The sequence below is a fragment of the Salvelinus namaycush genome, chromosome 2 (genome assembly GCF_016432855.1).
Source record: "Salvelinus namaycush isolate Seneca chromosome 2, SaNama_1.0, whole genome shotgun sequence".
NCBI classification, from domain to species: domain Eukaryota; kingdom Metazoa; phylum Chordata; class Actinopteri; order Salmoniformes; family Salmonidae; genus Salvelinus; species Salvelinus namaycush.
The window spans coordinates 4,136,736-4,153,685 of NC_052308.1; the positions used below are offsets into that span (position 1 = coordinate 4,136,736).

General features: G+C 44.4%; 1 long non-coding RNA gene across 1 annotated transcript; it reads left to right on the plus strand.

Moving 5' to 3' along the window:
- Window positions 1–13,728: 13,728 nt before the first annotated feature.
- On the plus strand, window positions 13,729–15,765 carry LOC120058138. Its single transcript, XR_005477983.1, has 4 exons — window positions 13,729–13,997; window positions 14,092–14,217; window positions 14,318–15,105; window positions 15,154–15,765. It is a non-coding gene; the product is annotated as an uncharacterized LOC120058138 (long non-coding RNA).
- The last annotated feature ends 1,185 nt before the right edge of the window (window positions 15,766–16,950 follow it).

The window sequence follows — 16,950 nt, forward strand, 5'->3', positions numbered from 1 at the left end:
TTCTCAATCTCTCTCCATGACAGACAAGCCCCTTCTCAATCTCTTCCATGGACAGACAAGCCCCTGTCTCAATCTCTTCCATGACAGACAAGCCCCTTGTCAATCTCTCTCCATGACAGACAAGCCCCTTCTCAATCTCTCTCCATGACAGACAAAGCCCTTTGCAATCCTCTTCCATGCAGACAAGCCCCTTGTCAATCTCTCTCCATGACAGACAAGCCCCTTGTCAACTCTTCCAGGAAGACAAGCCCCTTCTCAATCTCTCTCCACATGAACAGACAAAAGCCCCTTCTCAATCTCTCTCCATGACAGACAAGCCCCTGTCTGATCTCTCTCCATGACAGACAAGCCCCTCTCAATCTATCTCCAGACAGACAAGCCCTTCTCAATCTCTCTCCATGGACAGACAAGCCCCTTTCAATCTCTCTCCATGACAGACAAAGCCCCTTGTCAATCTCTCTCATGACAGACAAGCACCCTTCTCAATCTTCTCCATGACAGACAAGCCCTTGTCAATCTCTCTCTCATGACAGACAAGCCCCTTCTCAATCTCTCTCCATGACAGACACGCCCCTTTCAATCTCACTCCATGACAGACAAGCCCCTTCTCAATCTCTCTCATGGACAGACAGCCCCCAATCTCAAATCTCTTCTCCATGACAGACCACGCCCCTTCTCAAAATCCTATCTCCATGACAGACAAGTCCTCCTTCCTCAATCTCTCTCCATGACAGACAGCCTCTCAATCTCTCTCCATGACAGACAACGCCCCTTCTCAATCTCTCTCCATGACAGACAAGCCCCCTTCTCACTCTCTCCATGACAGACAAGCCCCTTCTCTCAATCTCTCTCCATGACAGACAAGCCCCTTGCAATTCTCTCCATGACAGACAAGCCCCTTGAACCTCTCTCCATGACAGACAACCCCTTCAATCTCTCTCCATGACAGACAAGCCCCTCTCAATCTCTCTCAATGACAGACAAGCCCCTTGTCAATATCTCTATCCATGACAGACAAGCCCCTTCTCAATCTCTCTCCAGACAGACAAGCCCCTTCTCAATCTCTCTCCATGACAGACAAGCCCCTTGTCAATCTTCTCCATGACAGACAAGCCCCTTCTCAATCTCTCTCCATGACAGACAACGCCCCTTCTCAATCTCTCTCCATGACAGACAAGCCCCTTCCCTTGTCAATCTCTCTCCATGACAGACAAGCCCCTTGTCAATCTCTCTCTCCAAGACATGACACAGCCCCTTGTCAATCTCTCTCCATGACAGACAAGCCCCCTTCTCAATCTCTCTCCATGACAGACAAGCCCCTTCTCAATCTCTCTCCATGACAGACAAGCCCCTTCTCAATCTCTATCCATGACAGACAAGCCCCTTCTCAATCTCATTCCATGACAGACAAGACCTTCTCAATCTCTCTCCATGACAGACAAGCCCCTGTCAATCTCTTCCATGACAGACAGCCCCTTGTCAATCTCTCTCCAATGACAGGACAAGCCCCTTCGTCAATCTCTCTCCATGACAGACAAGCCCCTTCTCAATCTCTCTCCATGACAGAACAAGCGCCCTTGTCAATCTCTCTCCATGACAGACAAGCCCCCTTCTCAATCTTCTCCATGACAGACAAGCCCCTTCTCAATCTCTCTCCATGACAGACAAGCCCCTTCTCAATCTTCTCCATGACAGACACTCACCATACTCAATCTCTCTCCAATGACAGACACGCCCCTTCTCAATCTCTCTCCAGACAGACAAGCCCTTGTCAATCTCTCTCCATGACAGACAAGCCCCTTCTCAATCTCTCCCATGACAGACACGCCCTTCTCAATCTCTCTCCATGACAGACAAGCCCCTCTCAATCTCTCTCCATGACAGACAAGCCCCTTCCTACCTGTCAATCTCTCTCCATGACAGACAAGCCCCTTGTCAATTCTCTCCAAAGACAGACAAGCCCCTTGTAATCTCTCTCCATGACAGACAAGCCCCTTCTCAATCTCTCTCCATGACCAGGACAGACAGCCCCTTCTCAATCTCTCTCCATGACAGACAAGCCCCTTGCAATCTCTCTCCTGACAGACAGCCCCTTCTCAATCTCTCTCCATGACAGACAAGCCCCTTCTCAATCTCTCCCATGACAGACAAGCCCCTTGTCAATCTCTCTCCATGACAGACAAGCCCTTCTCAATCTCTCCCATGACAGACAAGCCCCTTCTCAATTCTCTCCATGACAGACAAGCCCCTTCTCCCTTGTCAATCTCTCTCCATGGCAGACAAGCCCTCTTGTCAATCTCTTCCATGACAGACAAGCCCTTGTCAATCTCTCTCCATGACAGACAAGCCCCTTCAGCAATCTCTCTCCATGACAGACAAGCCCCTTCTCAATCTCTCTCCATGACAGACAAGCCCCTTCTCAATCTCTCTCCATGACAGACAAGCCCCGTCTCAATCCTCTATCCATGACAGACAAGCCCCTTCTCAATCTCTCTCCATGACAGACAAGCCCCTTCTCAATCTTCTCCATGGACAGACAAGCCCCTGTCAATCTCTCCATGACAGACAAGCCCCTTTGTCAATCTCTCTCCATGACAGACAAGCCCCTGTCAATCTCTCTCCATGAGAAAGACAAGCCCCCTTCTCAAATCTCTCTCCATGACAGACTATAGCCACTTCTCAATCTTCTCTGACAGACAAGCCCTTCGGAATCTCTCTCACCATTCTCTTGATAGACTTGTCAACCTGCAGGTTAGTCTCTTGATAGACTTGTCAACCTGCAGATTAGTCACTTGATAGACTTGTCAACCTGCAGGTTAGTCTCTTGATAGACTTGTCAACCTGCAGGTTAGTCACTTGATAGACTTGTCAACCTGCAGGTTAGTCACTTGATAGACTTGTCAACCTGCAGGGTTAGTCACTTGATAGACTTGTCAACTGCAGGTTAGTCTCTTGAAAGACTTGTCAACCTGCAGGTTAGTCTCTTGATAGACTTGTCAACCTGCAGGTTAGTCTCTTGATAGACTAGTCAACCTGTAGGTTAGTCTCTTGACGGACTTGTCAACCTGCAGGTTAGTCTCTTGATAGACTTGTCAACCTGCAGGTTAGTCTCTTGACGGAACTTGTCAACCTGCAGGTTAGTCTCTTGATAGACTTGTCAACCTGCAGGTTAGTCTCTTGATAGACTTGTCAACCTGCAGGTTAGTCACTTGACAGACTAGTCTACCTGCAGGTTAGTCTCTTGACAGACTTGTCAACCTGCAGGTTAGTCACTTGATAGACTTGTCAACCTGCAGGTTAGTCTCTTGATAGACTTGTCAACCTGCAGGTTAGTCTCTTGATAGACTTGTCAACCTGCAGGTTAGTCACTTGATAGACTTGTCAACCTGCAGGTTAGTCACTTGATAGACTTGTCAACCTGCAGGTTAGTCTCTTGATAAACTAGTCAACCTGTAGGTTAGTCCTCTTGACAGACTAGTCTACCTGCAGGTCAGTCTCTTGATAGACTTGTCAACCTGCAGGTTAGTCACTTGATAGACTTGTCAACCTGCAGGTTAGTCACTTGATAGACTTGTCAACCTGCAGGTTAGTCACTTGATAGACTTGTCAACCTGCAGGTTAGTCACTTGATAGACTTGTCAACCTGCAGGTTAGTCTCTTGATAGACTTGTCAACCTGCAGGTTAGTCTCTTGATAGACTTGTCAACCTGCAGGTTAGTCACTTGATAGACTTGTCAACCTGCAGGTTAGTCTCTTGATAGACTTGTCAACCTGCAGGTTAGTCTCTTGATAGACTTGTCAACCTGCAGGTTAGTCTCTTGATAGACTTGTCAACCTGCAGATTAGTCACTTGATAGACTTGTCAACCTGCAGGTTAGTCTCTTGATAGACTTGTCAACCTGCAGGTTAGTCACTTGATAGACTTGTCAACCTGCAGGTTAGTCACTTGATAGACTTGTCAACCTGCAGGTTAGTCACTTGATAGACTTGTCAACCTGCAGGTTAGTCTCTTGAAAGACTTGTCAACCTGCAGGTTAGTCTCTTGATAGACTTGTCAACCTGCAGGTTAGTCTCTTGATAGACTAGTCAACCTGTAGGTTAGTCTCTTGACGGACTTGTCAACCTGCAGGTTAGTCTCTTGATAGACTTGTCAACCTGCAGGTTAGTCTCTTGACGGACTTGTCAACCTACAGGTTAGTCTCTTGATAGACTTGTCAACCTGCAGGTTAGTCTCTTGATAGACTTGTCAACCTGCAGGTTAGTCACTTGACAGACTAGTCTACCTGCAGGTTAGTCTCTTGACAGACTTGTCAACCTGCAGGTTAGTCACTTGATAGACTTGTCAACCTGCAGGTTAGTCTCTTGATAGACTTGTCAACCTGCAGGTTAGTCTCTTGATAGACTTGTCAACCTGCAGGTTAGTCACTTGATAGACTTGTCAACCTGCAGGTTAGTCACTTGATAGACTTGTCAACCTGCAGGTTAGTCTCTTGATAAACTAGTCAACCTGTAGGTTAGTCTCTTGACAGACTAGTCTACCTGCAGGTCAGTCTCTTGATAGACTTGTCAACCTGCAGGTTAGTCACTTGATAGACTTGTCAACCTGCAGGTTAGTCACTTGATAGACTTGTCAACCTGCAGGTTAGTCACTTGATAGACTTGTCAACCTGCAGGTTAGTCACTTGATAGACTTGTCAACCTGCAGGTTAGTCTCTTGATAGACTTGTCAACCTGCAGGTTAGTCTCTTGATAGACTTGTCAACCTGCAGGTTAGTCACTTGATAGACTTGTCAACCTGCAGGTTAGTCTCTTGATAGACTTGTCAACCTGCAGGTTAGTCACTTGATAGACTTGTCAACCTGCAGGTTAGTCTCTTGATAGACTAGTCAACCTGCAGGTTAGTCACTTGATAGACTTGTCAACCTGCAGGTTAGTCTCTTGATAGACTTGTCAACCTGCAGGTTAGTCACTTGATAGACTTGTCAACCTGCAGGTTAGTCACTTGATAGACTTGTCAACCTGCAGGTTAGTCACTTGATAGACTTGTCAACCTGCAGGTTAGTCTCTTGATAGACTTGTCAACCTGCAGGTTAGTCTCTTGATAGACTTGTCAACCTGCAGGTTAGTCACTTGATAGACTTGTCAACCTGCAGGTTAGTCTCTGATAGACTTGTCAACCTGCAGGTTAGTCTCTTGATAGACTTGTCAACCTGCAGGTTAGTCTCTTGATAGACTTGTCAACCTGCAGATTAGTCACTTGATAGACTTGTCAACCTGCAGGTTAGTCTCTTGATAGACTTGTCAACCTGCAGGTTAGTCACTTGATAGACTTGTCAACCTGCAGGTTAGTCACTTGATAGACTTGTCAACCTGCAGGTTAGTCACTTGATAGACTTGTCAACCTGCAGGTTAGTCTCTTGAAAGACTTGTCAACCTGCAGGTTAGTCTCTTGATAGACTTGTCAACCTGCAGGTTAGTCTCTTGATAGACTAGTCAACCTGTAGGTTAGTCTCTTGATAGACTTGTCAACCTGCAGGTTAGTCACTTGACAGACTAGTCTACCTGCAGGTTAGTCTCTTGACAGACTTGTCAACCTGCAGGTTAGTCACTTGATAGACTTGTCAACCTGCAGGTTAGTCTCTTGATAGACTTGTCAACCTGCAGGTTAGTCTCTTGATAGACTTGTCAACCTGCAGGTTAGTCACTTGATAGACTTGTCAACCTGCAGGTTAGTCACTTGATAGACTTGTCAACCTGCAGGTTAGTCTCTTGATAAACTAGTCAACCTGTAGGTTAGTCTCTTGACAGACTAGTCTACCTGCAGGTCAGTCTCTTGATAGACTTGTCAACCTGCAGGTTAGTCACTTGATAGACTTGTCAACCTGCAGGTTAGTCACTTGATAGACTTGTCAACCTGCAGGTTAGTCACTTGATAGACTTGTCAACCTGCAGGTTAGTCACTTGATAGACTTGTCAACCTGCAGGTTAGTCTCTTGATAGACTTGTCAACCTGCAGGTTAGTCTCTTGATAGACTTGTCAACCTGCAGGTTAGTCACTTGATAGACTTGTCAACCTGCAGGTTAGTCTCTTGATAGACTTGTCAACCTGCAGGTTAGTCACTTGATAGACTTGTCAACCTGCAGGTTAGTCTCTTGATAGACTAGTCAACCTGCAGGTTAGTCACTTGACAGACTAGTCTACCTGCAGGTTAGTCTCTTGACAGACTTGTCAACCTGCAGGTTAGTCTCTTGATAGACTTGTCAACCTGCAGGTTAGTCACTTGATAGACTTGTCAACCTGCAGGTTAGTCACTTGATAGACTTGTCAACCTGCAGGTTAGTCACTTGATAGACTTGTCAACCTGCAGGTTAGTCTCTTGATAGACTTGTCAACCTGCAGGTTAGTCACTTGATAGACTAGTCAACCTGTAGGTTAGTCACTTGATAGACTTCTCAACCTGCAGGTTAGTCTCTTGATAGAATTGTCAACCTGCAGGTTAGTCACTTGATAGACTTTTCAACCTGCAGGTTAGTCACTTGATAGACTTGTCAACCTGCAGGTTAGTCACTTGATATACTTGTCAACCTGCAGGTTAGTCTCTTGATAGACTTGTCAACCTGCAGGTTAGTCACTTGATAGACTTGTCAACCTGCAGGTCAGTCACTAGATAGACTTGTCAACCTGCAGGTTAGTCTCTTGATAGACTTGTCAACCTGCAGGTTAGTCTCTTGATAGACTTGTCAACCTGCAGGTTAGTCTCTTGATAGACTTGTCAACCTGCAGGTTAGTCTCTTGATAGACTTGTCAACCTGCAGATTAGTCACTTGATAGACTTGTCAACCTGCAGGTTAGTCTCTTGATAGACTTGTCAACCTGCAGGTTAGTCACTTGATAGACTTGTCAACCTGCAGGTTAGTCAATTGATAGACTTGTCAACCTGCAGGTTAGTCACTTGATAGACTTGACAACCTGCAGGTTAGTCTCTTGAAAGACTTGTCAACCTGCAGGTTAGTCTCTTGATAGACTTGTCAACCTGCAGGTTAGTCTCTTGATAGACTAGTCAACCTGTAGGTTAGTCTCTTGACGGACTTGTCAACCTGCAGGTTAGTCTCTTGATAGACTTGTCAACCTGCAGGTTAGTCTCTTGACGGACTTGTCAACCTACAGGTTAGTCTCTTGATAGACTTGTCAACCTGCAGGTTAGTCTCTTGATAGACTTGTCAACCTGCAGGTTAGTCACTTGACAGACTAGTCTACCTGCAGGTTAGTCTCTTGACAGACTTGTCAACCTGCAGGTTAGTCACTTGATAGACTTGTCAACCTGCAGGTTAGTCTCTTGATAGACTTGTCAACCTGCAGGTTAGTCTCTTGATAGACTTGTCAACCTGCAGGTTAGTCACTTGATAGACTTGTCAACCTGCAGGTTAGTCACTTGATAGACTTGTCAACCTGCAGGTTAGTCTCTTGATAAACTAGTCAACCTGTAGGTTAGTCTCTTGACAGACTAGTCTACCTGCAGGTCAGTCTCTTGATAGACTTGTCAACCTGCAGGTTAGTCACTTGATAGACTTGTCAACCTGCAGGTTAGTCACTTGATAGACTTGTCAACCTGCAGGTTAGTCACTTGATAGACTTGTCAACCTGCAGGTTAGTCACTTGATAGACTTGTCAACCTGCAGGTTAGTCTCTTGATAGACTTGTCAACCTGCAGGTTAGTCTCTTGATAGACTTGTCAACCTGCAGGTTAGTCACTTGATAGACTTGTCAACCTGCAGGTTAGTCTCTTGATAGACTTGTCAACCTGCAGGTTAGTCACTTGATAGACTTGTCAACCTGCAGGTTAGTCTCTTGATAGACTAGTCAACCTGCAGGTTAGTCACTTGACAGACTAGTCTACCTGCAGGTTAGTCTCTTGACAGACTTGTCAACCTGCAGGTTAGTCTCTTGATAGACTTGTCAACCTGCAGGTTAGTCACTTGATAGACTTGTCAACCTGCAGGTTAGTCACTTGATAGACTTGTCAACCTGCAGGTTAGTCACTTGATAGACTTGTCAACCTGCAGGTTAGTCTCTTGATAGACTTGTCAACCTGCAGGTTAGTCACTTGATAGACTAGTCAACCTGCAGGTTAGTCACTTGATAGACTTGTCAACCTGCAGGTTAGTCACTTGATAGACTTGTCAACCTGCAGGTTAGTCTCTTGATAGACTTGTCAACCTGCAGGTTAGTCACTTGATAGACTTGTCAACCTGCAGGTTAGTCACTTGATAGACTTGTCAACCTGCAGGTTAGTCACTTGATAGACTTGTCAACCTGCAGGTTAGTCACTTGATAGACTTGTCAACCTGCAGGTTAGTCTCTTGATAGACTTGTCAACCTGCAGGTTAGTCTCTTGATAGACTTGTCAACCTGCAGGTTAGTCACTTGATAGACTTGTCAACCTGCAGGTTAGTCTCTTGATAGACTTGTCAACCTGCAGGTTAGTCACTTGATAGACTTGTCAACCTGCAGGTTAGTCTCTTGATAGACTAGTCAACCTGCAGGTTAGTCACTTGACAGACTAGTCTACCTGCAGGTTAGTCTCTTGACAGACTTGTCAACCTGCAGGTTAGTCTCTTGATAGACTTGTCAACCTGCAGGTTAGTCACTTGATAGACTTGTCAACCTGCAGGTTAGTCACTTGATAGACTTGTCAACCTGCAGGTTAGTCACTTGATAGACTTGTCAACCTGCAGGTTAGTCTCTTGATAGACTTGTCAACCTGCAGGTTAGTCACTTGATAGACTAGTCAACCTGTAGGTTAGTCACTTGATAGACTTCTCAACCTGCAGGTTAGTCTCTTGATAGAATTGTCAACCTGCAGGTTAGTCACTTGATAGACTTTTCAACCTGCAGGTTAGTCACTTGATAGACTTGTCAACCTGCAGGTTAGTCACTTGATATACTTGTCAACCTGCAGGTTAGTCTCTTGATAGACTTGTCAACCTGCAGGTTAGTCACTTGATAGACTTGTCAACCTGCAGGTCAGTCACTAGATAGACTTGTCAACCTGCAGGTTAGTCTCTTGATAGACTTGTCAACCTGCAGGTTAGTCTCTTGATAGACTTGTCAACCTGCAGGTTAGTCTCTTGATAGACTTGTCAACCTGCAGGTTAGTCTCTTGATAGACTTGTCAACCTGCAGATTAGTCACTTGATAGACTTGTCAACCTGCAGGTTAGTCTCTTGATAGACTTGTCAACCTGCAGGTTAGTCACTTGATAGACTTGTCAACCTGCAGGTTAGTCAATTGATAGACTTGTCAACCTGCAGGTTAGTCACTTGATAGACTTGACAACCTGCAGGTTAGTCTCTTGAAAGACTTGTCAACCTGCAGGTTAGTCTCTTGATAGACTTGTCAACCTGCAGGTTAGTCTCTTGATAGACTAGTCAACCTGTAGGTTAGTCTCTTGACGGACTTGTCAACCTGCAGGTTAGTCTCTTGATAGACTTGTCAACCTGCAGGTTAGTCTCTTGACGGACTTGTCAACCTACAGGTTAGTCTCTTGATAGACTTGTCAACCTGCAGGTTAGTCTCTTGATAGACTTGTCAACCTGCAGGTTAGTCACTTGACAGACTAGTCTACCTGCAGGTTAGTCTCTTGACAGACTTGTCAACCTGCAGGTTAGTCACTTGATAGACTTGTCAACCTGCAGGTTAGTCTCTTGATAGACTTGTCAACCTGCAGGTTAGTCTCTTGATAGACTTGTCAACCTGCAGGTTAGTCACTTGATAGACTTGTCAACCTGCAGGTTAGTCACTTGATAGACTTGTCAACCTGCAGGTTAGTCTCTTGATAAACTAGTCAACCTGTAGGTTAGTCTCTTGACAGACTAGTCTACCTGCAGGTCAGTCTCTTGATAGACTTGTCAACCTGCAGGTTAGTCACTTGATAGACTTGTCAACCTGCAGGTTAGTCACTTGATAGACTTGTCAACCTGCAGGTTAGTCACTTGATAGACTTGTCAACCTGCAGGTTAGTCACTTGATAGACTTGTCAACCTGCAGGTTAGTCTCTTGATAGACTTGTCAACCTGCAGGTTAGTCTCTTGATAGACTTGTCAACCTGCAGGTTAGTCACTTGATAGACTTGTCAACCTGCAGGTTAGTCTCTTGATAGACTTGTCAACCTGCAGGTTAGTCACTTGATAGACTTGTCAACCTGCAGGTTAGTCTCTTGATAGACTAGTCAACCTGCAGGTTAGTCACTTGACAGACTAGTCTACCTGCAGGTTAGTCTCTTGACAGACTTGTCAACCTGCAGGTTAGTCTCTTGATAGACTTGTCAACCTGCAGGTTAGTCACTTGATAGACTTGTCAACCTGCAGGTTAGTCACTTGATAGACTTGTCAACCTGCAGGTTAGTCACTTGATAGACTTGTCAACCTGCAGGTTAGTCTCTTGATAGACTTGTCAACCTGCAGGTTAGTCACTTGATAGACTAGTCAACCTGTAGGTTAGTCACTTGATAGACTTCTCAACCTGCAGGTTAGTCTCTTGATAGAATTGTCAACCTGCAGGTTAGTCACTTGATAGACTTTTCAACCTGCAGGTTAGTCACTTGATAGACTTGTCAACCTGCAGGTTAGTCACTTGATATACTTGTCAACCTGCAGGTTAGTCTCTTGATAGACTTGTCAACCTGCAGGTTAGTCACTTGATAGACTTGTCAACCTGCAGGTCAGTCACTTGATAGACTTGTCAACCTGCAGGTTAGTCTCTTGATAGACTTGTCAACCTGCAGGTTAGTCTCTTGATAGACTTGTCAACCTGCAGGTTAGTCACTTGATAGACTAGTCTACCTGCAGGTTAGTCACTTGATAGACGTGTCAACCTGCAGGTTAGTCTCTTGATAGACTTGTCAACCTGCAGGTTAGTCACTTGATAGACTTGTCAACCTGCAGGTTAGTCTCTTGATAGACTTGTCAACCTGCAGGTTAGTCACTTGATAGACTTGTCAACCTGCAGGTTAGTCACTTGATAGACGTGTCAACCTGCAGGTTAGTCACTTGATAGACTTGTCAACCTGCAGGTTAGTCACTTGATAGACTTGTCAACCTGCAGGTTAGTCTCTTGATAGACTTGTCAACCTGCAGGTTAGTCACTTGATAGACTTGTCAACCTGCAGGTTAGTCTCTTGATAGACTTGTCAACCTGCAGGTTAGTCACTTGATAGACTTGTCAACATGCAGGTTAGTCACTTGATAGACTTGTCAACCTGCAGGTTAGTCACTTGATAGACTTGTCAACCTGCAGGTTAGTCTCTTGAAAGACTTGTCAACCTGCAGGTTAGTCTCTTGATAGACTTGTCAACCTGCAGGTTAGTCTCTTGATAGACTAGTCAACCGGTAGGTTAGTCTCTTGACGGACTTGTCAACCTGCAGGTTAGTCTCTTGATAGACTTGTCAACCTGCAGGTTAGTCTCTTGACGGACTTGTCAACCTGCAGGTTAGTCTCTTGACAGACTTGTCAACCTGCAGGTTAGTCTCTTGATAGACTTGTCAACCTGCAGGTTAGTCACTTGACAGACTAGTCTACCTGCAGGTTAGTCTCTTGACAGACTTGTCAACCTGCAGGTTAGTCTCTTGATATACTTGTCAACCTGCAGGTTAGTCACTTGATAGACTTGTCAACCTGCAGGTTTGTCACTTGATAGACTTGTCAACCTGCAGGTTAGTCACTTGATAGACTTGTCAACCTGCAGGTTAGTCTCTTGATAGACTTGTCAACCTGCAGGTTAGTCTCTTGATAGACTTGTCAACCTGCAGGTTAGTCTCTTGATAGACTTGTCAACCTGCAGGTTAGTCACTTGATAGACTAGTCAACCTGCAGGTTAGTCTCTTGATAGACTAGTCAACCTGCAGGTTAGTCACTTGACAGACTAGTCTACCTGCAGGTTAGTCTCTTGACAGACTTGTCAACCTGCAGGTTAGTCACTTGATAGACTTGTCAACCTGCAAGTTAGTCTCTTGATAGACTTGTCAACCTGCAGGTTAGTCTCTTGATAGACTTGTCTACCTGCAGGTTAGTCACTTGATGGACTTGTCAACCTGCAGGTTAGTCACTTGATAGACTTGTCAACCTGCAGGTTAGTCACTTGATAGACTTGTCAACCTGCAGGTTAGTCTCTTGATAGACTTGTCAACCTGCAGGTTAGTCACTTGATAGACTTGTCAACCTGCAGGTTAGTCTCTTGATAGACTTGTCAACCTGCAGGTTAGTCACTTGATAGACTTGTCAACCTGCAGGTTAGTCACTTGACAGACTTGTCAACCTGCAGGTTAGTCACTTGATAGACTTGTCAACCTGCAGGTTAGTCACTTGATAGACTTGTCAACCTGCAGGTTAGTCTCTTGATAGACTTGTCAACCTGCAGGTTAGTCTCTTGATAGACTTGTCAACCTGCAGGTTAGTCACTTGATAGACTTGTCAACCTGCAGGTTAGTCACTTGACAGACTTGTCAACCTGCAGGTTAGTCACTTGATAGACTTGTCAACCTGCAGGTTAGTCACTTGACAGACTTGTCAACCTGCAGGTTAGTCACTTGATAGACTAGTCTACCTGCAGGTTAGTCACTTGACAGACTTGTCAACCTGCAGGTTAGTCACTTGATAGACTAGTCTACCTGCAGGTTAGTCACTTGATAGACTTGTCAACCTGCAGGTTAGTCACTTGATAGACTTGTCAACCTGCAGGTTAGTCTCTTGATAGACTTGTCAATCTGCAGGTTAGTCTCTTGATAGACTTGTCAACCTGCAGGTTAGTCACTTGATAGACTTGTCAACCTGCAGGTTAGTCTCTTGATAGACTTGTCAACCTGCAGGTTAGTCTCTTGATAGACTAGTCTACCTGCAGGTTAGTCACTTGACAGACTTGTCAACCTGCAGGTTAGTCTCTTGATAGACTTGTCAACCTGCAGGTTAGTCTCTCTCCTCTCTCTCTCTGCTGTCATCTCATCCAGCTCCTGGTTCTGCAAGTGTGATTGTACAGCCCAAACACACAGCACTGTGCAGTATAGAAACCCCCAATACGCGTCCCGTGCTATGCTCTCTGCTCTCGGTTTTCTCTGCATTGTATAGTACAGCCTGAACAGACAACACGGAGCAACAGCACCGAACATGTTGTCTCAGTCAGTACGACTCAAAACACATAACACAGTACATAGCAAATAAACCCCCTCTCTCTGCTCTCTGTTGTCTCTCTTCTCAGTTCATTGACGGTGCCAAACCAAACCAGATCAAACCAGACCAGAGATATATTGGAAAGAAGAAAGGAACGGTGGAGAGCGGACTGTAATTACAATGTCCTAAAAATAAATAAAATAATGAAAGGAATGAAAGAGAGGGGTCTTCTGCTCTTTCTTATGGCTGTGTGAGTCTGTTCTTCATCCTCTGTGTTTCATGGCAAGCTATAGGTGATAATTTCCTCTGTCTGACTTCTTCCTACGGTATTATGACCGTAAAGCCTGTTTCATTGTTTGTGACTTGTTAACACTATAATAATTTTTGTTATTTTCTGTGCTGTGTACCCCCAAGGCCAAAAAGTAAAGGTCTGCCTACGCCAACACGAAACGTAGGTCAATGACTTTGTTAGATAAGTCTATCCGGTAAATAGAGAGTAAATAGAACAACCAGTAATGATATAATTTGGTAAATATTTAACTAAACATTCTAATTTAAGTGCCCTAGCACAGGTCCCTTTTTTCACAAACCTAATTCCACACCTAAGTGGTAAGCAACTGATAAACTGAAGACGTTGGGAGTCCAGGTATAGAATGAAGGGTGCTGTAGCTTTGCTGGTGTTGCTGTGCAGCGGTCTGACTGCGGCTACGATTACAACCCCAGAAAACGAAGACAAAAACTGCCCGTCTGTCATGTGCGACAAGCAAGATTGAAGTCCTGGAGAACCGGCTTGCAGCTGCTGAGCGCCAGGTGGAGACACTGAACGCTAAAGCAGGTAGATAGTTTCTTCACTGTTTTAACATGGGCTTACTGAATTAATCAGCTGCCGAGTCCTATAGTTGTAACACGTGTCATTTTGTGTCTGACAGAAACGAAGGTGGCGTTCTCAGCTGGATTTGGGGGTACTGGATACTATGGACCTTTCAATGTTGACAAAACGCTTGTCTACGAAAAGGTCTACACCAACCTTGGCAACGCTTACAACCCGGCAACAGGTTAAGTCATCGTGCTCATATTAAACTATTATGTCTCCTTCTCCTTCTTAATTTATGATCAACATCTTCCCACATTAAATAGTGTGCTCTTTTCATCCAGGCATCTTCACAGCGCCAGTGGCAGGAGTCTATCACTTTAGCGTCTATCACCATTCAGGACCAGGTCGCCGCTCAGACTCCATGCTGTACAAGAACAAAGAACAAATCGTATTTATTTCTGCTATGAACAAGGACTGCTCCTACAACGGATCTAATGGTATCATACTGCAGCTGGAGGAGGGAGATGTGGTATATGTTGTTTTGAAGGATAATTCATGGATCTGGGACCATGTGAGCCAGGGTGGTGCCAATGGATGGTGCCACTTCAATGGCATTTTGCTGTTTGCTCAATAAACCTCAGCGGAATATGTACATACTGTTGCGTAATATTTTACCAGAGAAAGTCCATAGAAAACCCTTCTCAAATGGTTTTCTGCATAAATCATACTGTTTTTTTTTTGCTTCTTATGTGCTTCTAACATACTGAAAGTTTATCATTGGCAGTTGATAGTAACAGTTAAACAACATTTTGACGTGTCACATTTCAACAACTTCAATGGCATTCTGCTATTCCCTCAGTAATGTGTTTGTTTGTTCCTAAACGTCGCGGTGTCTCTTTCCCATCAGCCTCTCGCAGCTCATGAGATGATCCAAGTAGGACCGAGAACAAAAAGAAGGTCAGTCTAGGGGCTCATCAATTCAATCTGGATCTCTGACGTTAAATCCTTGACAGATAGTCTGATCTAAATGTAGGTCTGTGTTCAATCTGACTACTTTACAGATAGTCTGATCTAAATGTAGGTCTGTGTTCAATCTGACTACTTGACAGATAGTCTGATCTAAATGTAGGTCTGTGTTCAATCTGACTACTTGACAGATAGTCTGATCTAAATGTAGGTCTGTAATCAATCTGGATCACTGAGGCGTTACATATTGCACAATAGAAACAGTGTGCAACACAGCACCAACCAAACCCCTCTCTGTTCTCTCTGTACCAGGCCTAGGAAAGGCCCCATGTTGTCTGTCTCCCCCCCCCCCACAGTCCTCTCTCTACCAGGCCTAGGATAGGCCCCATGTTGTCTGTCTCCTCCCCCACAGTCCTCTCTCTACCAGGCCTAGGATAGGCCCCATGTTACCCATTTTAAGCACCCCCAAAAGCAAATTCGAACGTATGGTTAACAAGTCCTCGATTTATACCTATTATAGGTTAGTCTGTACATAGGAGAGGAAAAAAACATATTCAAAATAACCTCACCAGAAAAGAAGAACAGACACTCAATGAAATAATGAAAGATCCATCTTTGGTTATTCAACTTGCAGATAAAGGGGGGTGCTGTGGTTGTTTTAGACTATGACAAATACAAAGAAGAGATTCAGAGACAACACGGTAATGAACAGTTTCCATAGAAAACTGAGTGTTGATCCCACATCTGTATGTTTCAAAAGGGATGTGCTCTAATCTGTGAACAAGCTCTATTAAACAACCTTATCTCAAAACCTGAATATAAATACCGCTGCTGTAAATGTGTCATTCGTCCATGCCTTGTACATTTAGCCGAAATTACACAGACCTAAAACACAACAAGGCAAGTATCCAGTCAGATCAGTGGTTGCAGGATTAGGCTAGAGCCATTGTCAAAAAAATGTGTAGACTTTTATTAAATCTCATGTGCAAGCATTGCCATCATATGTGAAAGACTGTAAACTTCATAAACAAGATCTCACCAATAACGGGTTTAACAGAAGACTGTAATCTGGTCACATATGAATGAATGGAACATCGATGGGCTCCACATTCGCTCCAAGCTATGCTAACCTTTGTGTGAGTCATTTTGAAAAACATTTTGTTAATAACAATGAAACCCGAAAATACATTTTTGATTAAAATCCTGAAGTGGTATCGATACGTTGACGTCCTGGAGAGGAACGGAAAAAGAGCTGTCAGATTTTATGGCACTACTCAACGACATTGACCCCAATCTCAAATTCACTGTTGAACGTGACACTGAACGTGTTCATTATCTCGATATGTGGATTGAGAAATCAAATGGAACCTTGTTTACAACTCTGTATAGAAAAGAAACGGACAGAAATACTCTATTACAGGGGGACAGCTTCCATCCTGAGCCATTAAAAAGAGGACTTCCAAGAAGCCAGTTTTTTAGACTGCGCCGTATATGCCACTCCACAGAGGATTATCTAGAAAAAGCAGCGGAGATGCGCATGAGGTTTCTAAGAAGAGGCTATTCGTCACAACGTGTGGATGAAGCTCTTCATTTGGGAAAAACACGAGACGAACTGCTACATAAAAGACCCGCTAAAGCTACAGAACACTCCGTAATGTTCACAACTACATATACTTTGAACTCACGCAAAGTGGGAGATGCTGTCAATAAACACTGGCATATTTTAATCATCGGACCCAGCTTTGCCGGCTGAATTTAAGAACCCACCACTTATTGTATATAGGAGAGGACGCAATATATGCGAAAAACTGGTCCATGACAGCTGCCAGCCACAAAATAAAATGAGCCAGGCTCTTTTTACGCCCTCTTTGGAATGGTAGCCTCTTTGGAATGACATTATTACGTGTTCCACCACCCATGTTATTTACATTATTACATGTTCATCTGGGCTGTGCTATGTCGGTAAACACCTCTCGTTCTCTCAAACAGAGAATCAGTCAACATAAAA